The sequence below is a fragment of the Teleopsis dalmanni genome, chromosome 2 (assembly GCF_002237135.1).
Source record: "Teleopsis dalmanni isolate 2A chromosome 2, ASM223713v2, whole genome shotgun sequence".
Classification (NCBI taxonomy): Eukaryota; Metazoa; Arthropoda; class Insecta; order Diptera; family Diopsidae; genus Teleopsis; species Teleopsis dalmanni.
This window is the reverse complement of record NC_051847.1, coordinates 173,491,725-173,501,510: the sequence shown is the minus strand read 5'-3', so window position 1 is coordinate 173,501,510 and position 9,786 is coordinate 173,491,725.

Sequence of the window (9,786 nt, the reverse complement as noted above, 5' to 3'; positions counted from 1 at the left end):
TTAATAAAATAGTAAAAATTTAGAATATATTTTGAGATATAAGTACCAGAATATGAGTAAAAACCCTTGTGTAGTAAGATTTGTAGATTTCATTTAAAATTGTAGGGGATTTTAATACATATTTGATTGATAGTTTTTTTATTAAATACAAATTCTAATAGTACATGATGATTTTTAATTATTTATATTTTAATTCTATATAAATGTTCAATCTAAGCAAAAAAATAAAAGATTTCAACAAACCTTATAAAATAAAAATTGTTGCAGAAAAAATAATAATGAAAAATAATGAAATTGAAATACTTTAAGGTATTAAGGTATATGAATTCTTAAGCCTTTGTTATGATATATTTTGAATTATAAAGATATATGAATAAAAAAAAACCCCCCACTGTTTGTTATGCAGTAATTTATACTACATTAGTTAGTAGTTAAGTTTTCAGTAGCTCATATAAAATTTATATCTTTTAACAATGGAGGTATGGTCAAAATTTAATTATATAGCAAAAATATTTATTACTCATGTGCTGTATACTTTACGAATTATTGAATAGATTTAACAGCAGGATCTCAGTTAACGTGTGGGGCCCTGATGCTTATTGCGACTTAGATGACTTTCCATCGTTTTTTTATTGTTTCATCTGGGATATAAAAGAAATAACAGTAGTGAATTGCAACAAATCTTTATTGTTCGAAACCTCTCTATTAAGTTTCTATTAAGTAAAATAGTCATAATTGACGTTAAAATCAAGTTGATATTTGATTTATATATATGATTCCGCGTTATCTAAAACAACTGCGTGGTCAGGTCAACTGTGCGGTGACTAAAAAAATATATTTTTTGATATAATAATTTTCTCATTAACACCCTTTATTATTTAAAAGACGATTTTTTTGCTAGTACGTAAAATTTTAATTAGAAAATTTAAAAAAGTTATTTTAATTTATATTAATGATATATTTACAAGTATTAAAAATTATAAAAACTGTATTAGAATTGCAAAGGATGAACAAGTTTTCAAAGTCTTATTAGGCAAATGCTTAAAAGAGTAGGTAATTACCTTGATGTGTAACAATATAAAATGACGACTGAAAATTTAATGGTAAGAAATCTGTATCATTTATTCCTTCATTCTCCGGTATAATAGTCTCGTTAAAATATATCTGTGGCCTTTCGACGTGATCACGTTCGGACACAGTTACTTTGTAGTAATTGGGAAGATAAAAATATGTATAATCTTCCCAGGTTGCTTCAGGAGCTTCAGCTTTTGTAGTTAACCAACTGAAGTGCATTGTTAGTGTATTTGTAATTGTATTTTGTTTTTATTATTATTAATATATTTGTTTATTATATATGTATATATATTCCGATAGTTTTTTAAATATAGTAATTTTTTGAGTTTTTGTTAAAAATTTGAAATAAAGACACTTAAAATTTTAAACATTTTTATTTTTTAAAGAAAAGAAAAGTAAGCAGTACAGAATTTTGTAAGGATACATAGTTAAGGATTAAGAAATTCTATTTTATAAAGTAATTAAAATTTTTGTATATATATTTGTATATATATATATATATATATATAGATATATAGAAATCTATTTTATTTGTTTGAATTTAAATTATTTAAGTATAATTAATGACAATTTTCTATTTCACTAGCATGTGAAATTCTAAGAAAGGTTTTCACAAAAAATTTATACACAAAAGGATAACTCACACTTTTCTTTAAAAAAACCGCTTAAAGTAAAAGGAACATATATGAGGAGATATATTCTGTTAATTATTTTTTAATTTTTTTATTATATATTTAATAAATATTAACACTTTTTTGGACTTCAAACACTTAGACACTTAATATTAAATGTAATATCCTGGCACAACAGTCCTTTTTTTTATTTTTAAAAAATGTTCTAATTAAAAAAATGCGTGTTATTTTTGCACGAATTTTGTTAGTCTTTACATTTCCACGTCCCGATTTCAAGTGAGATTCTTCAATTCCAAATTCGAATTGAGGCCAGCAATATTCGTTCCACCATCGAACAGTTGCTTTTTTAACGGAAGATGAAAAAAATAAATTGACTCACAAACGCAAAGATATTTTACAGATACAGCCTCAGTCCCAGAGACATGCATTCGAAATCAAAGACACCAAAGATCATTGAGTTATAAAATTGAAAATATTTTATTCGTATTGGTGGCTAATTTATGCAGTCATTTGGTGAAATTTTCATTTCAATAATAAAATAAATTTTTTTTTTCAAAATTATATTAAATTATATAAATTGGAAAATGGTTCTTTTAATAAACAGCATTGGTCTAGTCCTATATTTTATTAGTAATACATATACATATTTTTTTGAAATTTATTATTTATGTTGGAATTTTTTAAATTTTTTCCATTATATATAAAACAATAGTAATGAAAATAAATTTTAAACTCTGTCCATGTATTTGTAAATACCGGAATTTTATTAAAAATACATCTTTTTTATTTGTCTATCAATGTGTTGATGACTAAAGAGAAGACATCTCCTTATTATAGGGTTTGAACAATATTGTATTAATATTTTTTTTTCAAATTAAAATATTAAAACGAAAAACCATGTCATTCGCATTTTTTTAAATAAATGTACAATTTAATTTATTACTTAAAAAAAAATATTTTTAACAGCGTTAAATTCTTCAAAATCTTTGCAGTTTAAATTTAGCCAGAATTCTTTTTATATTTTTAATTTTATTTTTAATTATTAAAAATAAAAATAGGCAAACATTTTTATATTTAGATAGTTCTATTAACTCTAAACATATACTCCATAAAAAAACATTTCTAGAATATACATATTAATTAATATTTTTTATTAAATTAAGATAAACTTTTACAATTTATTTTATTAAAATTTTCAGGGGTTAATCTACTATTAATCACTTTCTGAGTTTAAAAGATTTACTTTTTTACGAATAAAATAAAATTTATAGGCTTCTTGGATTAAAACAATTTATTTTGCAGATTTATTTTGAAATCTCAAATTCGCTGCTCTCTGAAAATGAAACGTTTGTAAAAAAAAAAAATAATAGAGACAGCGAAAATCATGCGAAAATTAATTGTTCAGATTAATGGCATTAAAAGTAGTCAAATAATGACAAATGTTCTTACTTTAGCGGGGTTTACTTATTATAAGAGATGTTTAGGTTAAAATCAGGGAAGTGCCTCTAATGAATCGGAGTGCTGTGAGCAACACAGATTTTTTGTGCTAAAAACTGATTCTAACTAAGCTGATTCTAATTCTAACTGCCACTTTGGAACTACCGGTTTTAGCTCAGATCGTACCTGGATAGTGATACTTACAATTTGACTAATGTATACGAATTTGATGAGCTTTTCCTGAAAAAGAAGACGTTAATAAAAACATCTTGAAGAGCGGAATGTTTATTTTTAATGATTTCCTAATATTAACCGCAGATAGGGAGTACCGGTCTGGGCGGGTCTATTAGTCAAGATCGTAGAAGGACAGTGATACTAACAATTTGAGCTGTATATACTAATACAATAAGCGTTTCTTGGAATACATAATATTATTGACAAAAGCTTATTCATTGCGATTAAAAAAAGTAGAAGCAAGATCATTAACAGTACTTAAATAAACGAACACTGGCTAATTGATAGACAGGGTTTTATGGTAGGAGTTGCTTGTCATGGATATTGTATAAATTGTGGGAATAAGCAGGAAATAAAAACAGTGAAACATTTTCGTGGCTACTCAGCTCTATCCAGAAGCACAAAGAATTTCCTACGCAATTTATCTTTAACTTTCCTACGGAAGTGTCTAGTGCTGAAGCCTGAAATATTTGTTGCTTTGTAATGACCGGGAATTGGTTCTATATGTAAAAACAGTTAAATCCCAAACTCAAGAATTAGTAATAGAATTAGTGGATCCAGTCTCAATTTGGTTTATATGTTATTTTAAAATGGGTTTGTTTTTAGATTTCTTTTACTGTTATTACTACTGAAATATTTCCAAGTAGTAAAATGAATATAAAATAGTTATAAAATATTTTGCTACTTAATTATAATTGGCTACATTCATGAATGTACTGTAATAAATTATTATGTTAAATAATTCTCTAACGGAAAATCTGAGAAACCAAAGTATTTCATTACGACAATATAAACAATATTGTTCATAAATATTATACATAAATTATTAATATAGCATAAACAATCTTTAATATAGATCTATTTTTAAAAACACAACCATGTATTTTTGATTGATATTTATAAACTTTTGATCATAAATATTATATTATTTTTCATATTTTAACTATAATTGGTAATATAAATTGAATAAATCTGTAAATTTGTAAATCTGTTTTCTAAATTAATTTAGACAGAAAAGTCAAAAAATTGACTTCTGCCAAATTATAAAAATAAAATTTGAAACTGCCAAAAATATTAGGAAGGAATATTAAAATAAAAATTAGTTAAAAATTCCGAAGTGTTGAGTGGAAATTAGAATTGTATAACACGTGTTTACATTCTTAATTTCAATATTTATATTAAATATATATATAAAATTAGAAATGAAAAGAATTTATAAATAAATAAAAAAAATATATAAAAAAATAATAATGTGAAAAATATTAAAATCTTTGCCGCCCCTCGGGAATTGTGTCGAATAATTGCAATGAATTTTAAAATTTTTTATAATTATTTATAAATTTATATATATAATATACCATACAAATAATGTTTAAAAAATTAACAATTTAAAAACTGCATGATTATATTATATGACAATGGAAATAGACTTGTATACTGAGTATTTATTTTTGGCCACCACTGTAAGCAATTGGCGCGAATCAATCAAATTAGAATTGTAATTTTGAATATAAAGAAAAAATTCGATTTGAAAGTATCTAGTATATAGTCAAAGTACTAAATAAATTAACGTGTAAGCGATTTAAATTGCAATTTAATAGAATGCATCATAAAATTTAAATCAAAATGAATAGAAAATAAACTTCCAGGGCACAAATGCAAGCAACGCTAAGGTACAAAAATAATTTCGATCATCGAAGAGATGCGCTAATATTCTGAAAGTTAAACATCAATACTCGTAAGAGGTGGATTTTAAATCAATAAAATAAAATAATGTTAAATAAAATAAAATAGAACTAAGGAAGGACACATCATTTGCAGCAAAGTATCTTTGAACGAAATTAAGCAAAAACTAATGTGAAAATTGCAGAGCACTGTAAATATCAAAATATCATTAGTCAGAGATTAAAAAATGAGAAAGAAGCAGGGGGAGAGGATCAGTTCACAAGTTGTAGTATATAAAATGTAAATGAAACGTTTAAATAATATTTTTCAAATGTAGTTCAAAATTTTGATTTAAAAACTATCAAAATGAGGCACCCATTGGAGATGTGAGAACTTAGGAGGCAGGCCGCAGACATGTTTAGAAAAATTCATGGTCACATGACCACTATTTTGATCAGGCAAAAATCAATTTGTCTTATTCAACATGGAATTTAGAATTTATGAATTCGACGATTTGGGATGGTAACATAAAAATTTTTTAACAAAAATATATTTCAAGTTTTGATAAATTAAAAATTTAATTTTCAAATATTTCTCATTTGTTGTATTGGATAAAATTTTTTAAAAGTAATTAATCTTAAAATCAATTATTTTTGTAAATGCATTTTCGTTATGATAAATTATAAATGTAACTGCAATAAAATTAATTAAAATCAATTGAAATGATTTTAGTATCATTTTTGTAGGCTTAGCATCGTTAACGGTTGCTAAAGAGCATGGAAATGAAAAAAACCAGGTGTTCAACACAGCTGTACTCAAATCAATAAATAGATGATAAATATTTCTAGAGTGCAAGCTTTACTAAAAATGAAATCAATGAAATATATGCGGTTCCTAATATTGTAAATATAACAATATAGAATATCTTAAAGACTTGGTTCTATGTATTGGTTAATTATAATAAGGATCAATATGATCTGGTCTTGGTATTATTAATGCCCTGGGCGAGATCACTACTTGAACGATGAAAAATATATATAACTGTTTGTAGCGTACCCGCTGGTTATTAAGCACTGCTCAATAAGATCTAATGTATCATGGAGTTGAGGAGCATTAAGGCTTACTTATAATAAAAGAAAAGCATCGTCTTGTTGAAATCACATAACTCCCAAATCTACATCTTCAATTTTATTAAAAAAAAAACAAATTAACTAAAAAACTGTTGCGATCAGAGTTTCATAATATTTAAAAAGGACTGGGCCTATCATACTTTTAATCCGAACGTCACACCAAATAGTGGATGCAAAAATTTTTCATTTATTGTTTTTTTTTTGACATATCCACCAAGTAAACAATGAATCTCATCACCAAATTCTATTCTATTGTCAACCATCTGTTATTGGAGTACAGATTTGTAGTGCTCAGACAGATATTTAAGTTGACAAAATCTTATAATAATGTACGAAATGTACGTAGTACCAAAGCATCATATTTGTAGTAAGTAATTGGTTAACGATCCCTAGTTTTGTATGAGATACGTCACTGAAACAGTGTTGCTAAATTTGCATCACCTATTATACGTATTAATGCTAATAACTACAGGAAATATTGAAATAAAATCTGCGATGACGGGTTTAGTGTTGAATGCATGCAATGCGAATTCTATGTCGGTTAATGTTAGAAATGTGTGTTGCTCAGATGCCGAACTGGTAGTTGGCTATTATACTTTTGAATCTCTCAAGAATTTCACAACTGCTATAACAAACAACAACGAACTATATGGATATCAGACGAAGAATTGCCATTGTCAATAGGTGCTATTATGGGTTCAATAGGTTATTGGAATGAAGAACTCTCTCTCTCTCAGTGTATAAAACTTACGCTTTATAGAACACACATTCTATTTGTGCCTTTGTATGACGCAAAAGCATAGACACTATCACATAATGATGAAGCAGCACTGCGAGTTTTCGAGAGAAAGGTAAGATCTTTAAACTACACGAACTGATAACCAAATGAATCACGAGCTGTACGAGTTTTATCACGACATTCTGCGATATAATATTTAGCGATTTTGCTACTATGGTCATGTCGTGAGAATGGATGACGATGGTCTTTGGTGAGAAAGCAAGCTTTTAGGTAGACCTTGTCTTTGGTGGTGTGATTAAGTTGATGGAGCACTGATCGCACTTGACGTATGACACTGGAGAAAGCGCGCACGCAGCAAAGGCGCCTGGAGAAGAGTGTGTTACGACAAAACCCGATAACAGGTTGTTGAAGTTATTTAAGTTAGTAAGTTAATACAAGAAATTGTGTTGGACATTTATGGCTTCAAGATAAATGAATAACAGATGTAAATTGATTATAGGTTCTAATATAGTTTGTAGAGGAAATAACTGCTTAAATTTGTAAATAGTAAAATACTTATGGTTTTCTTAAAAGATTCATTTACATAACGAAATTTAACCTTGATTCATTGATATTTATATTTATTTGAACTTATATATTGATTTTTAAAAAAAGAAAAATATTTTATTTCGCTAATTATTACTTTGTGAAACATCATTACTTTCACAAAATGTCAAAATATTTAAAACACTGAAACAGAAGTCAAGACAAATGCCAAGAAAAATGTAGTTCATTTTCTTTAATTTTAATTTTTTTCATATTTTTTAACGCCTGTTAATATATTTTTAATTATTTTTTAAATTATATACGTCGCTTGACTTGTCATAAAAATTGCATTTACATTTTTTAGCTGAAATACATTATTTCGAATATTTCTGAGTTGACTAAACAACGTCTAATTAACGTTTATGCTGACACTTTGACTGACAATTTGCTTGCTCGCATATCAACGAAACATCTGAAAATGTCGCCTTTGACAAAAAATTGGATAACTTAATTTCTTCAAAAGTTTCCTCACATTTCGAGTACATTTCACTTACGAAGTAGTGGTGCCAAACTTCGTTACTTTTGCGTATTTGTAACTACCCGTTACTTTTCGAATATGTATTCGTTACTCAGTATTCGTTACTGCGCTTTCGTTACTGCGTTTTCGTTACTGCGCTTTCGATACTGCGCTTTCGTTACTGTGCAGTCGTTACTGAAGTTTAAATGCTTTTCTTCGGCAATACAAGAAATTTTTAAAAGCATATATATTTATAATAATAAATTATAGATTTAATAAATTAGAATTATTATTTTATTGAATTGTTTGATCCGCATATTTTGCATTTAGCTTTTCACGTCGTACTGGTTCAAATGAATCCAAATTTCACTTTTTTATATTAATATTTTTAAACATTTTTAATGAATTTGATAGCGAAGAAAAATTTTGTTCAAAATAAAGTAGTTATTATTATATCGCAAAAACAATTGCTTAAAAGTATCGTTACTAAGTACTTGAAAGAGTAGTTATAATAAATATTACTCATTGGTAAAATGAGTAAAAGTAACGAATACAATAAAAAGTTTGTATTCGTTACTCAGGTATTTCTTGAGTAACGAATACAAAGTAACGGATAGTTACATTTTTGGCACTACTATTACGAAGACTAACTGAAAATTCAACTTGAATGAATTTTATTTTATTTTAATACATTTTTTTTAAATATTTTTCTATTTTCACTTTATTTATGATCTCTGCTAGGACAATAAACTAATTTGATTAAAGATAAATTTTATGTTGCTTGTCTTGTTACAACGTCAAAATATTGTTGCAAGATAGTTTTTGTGACAGCAATTAAATTAATTTTGTATTTTTTCTTAGATAAAATTTTATTTTTAAATTTATATTCTATGTAGTCTATGGGACTAGTTCGTAATGCATATTAGATAAGTTTAAAAGTTTTTATATTAAAAATACAATATATTGACGTATTAAAAATGGGATAGCCAAAGTATACTCCATATATTAGAGCAGGTGTTTCACAGGTTGTTTGGTTACTACGACATTCAAATCATCAGGAACTAGCTAGTGTCTACATATGCAAATGATATTGCAATAGGATGCAAGCAGCAATCAAGTGAAATTGCCTCTGAGTTCAAAAAGGACTTAATCCTAAACAAAACTTGGCTTAAATAGTGTGCAGCCCAACAAATTATACACAGATTATAAACGAATTAAATTAAAATTCGAACATTTCCTAAGATCACGGTTGATTAGTACTTAGTGATACTCGAAATAGTGTTTTATGGTCATCCAAATTTCAATAAATTAATTAAAATTTTTGTTGTTGTTTTTTTCTTTACTGTTCAAACCTTATAGTTTCTTTTCGTCATAAGACGCGTCACATTCGTTCATATCATTCAATTCCGTTCATATCATCTTACTTTGGACGAAGTAGCTTTCAGTATTTCTTTAGTCTTGTTGGAACTATCATACAATGAATAGTAGTGATAAATATCATGGTATTTAAAAAAAGTATTAAGGGGGAAAGAACACATATAGTACTAGCAAAAAAATACTTAATTTGAAAGCAAAAAAATTTGTACAGGCTGTCGGGTTTAACATCTGTGCATTTGCAATAAAGTACTCTCATAAAAATCCAATCTGCATATATGCAGATTAATAAAGTTAGTTGTAAAAAATACTGCAACAATTTTAATGTTAAATGTTGAGTTTAATTGTACCTGTACACTGGTTTGTGACTAACAATTTCTCTATAAAATCTAAATGTTCCCTATATAAAAAAATTGATGGGAATTTGTAGACCTAAATATCTTGAATGATTGACTAATC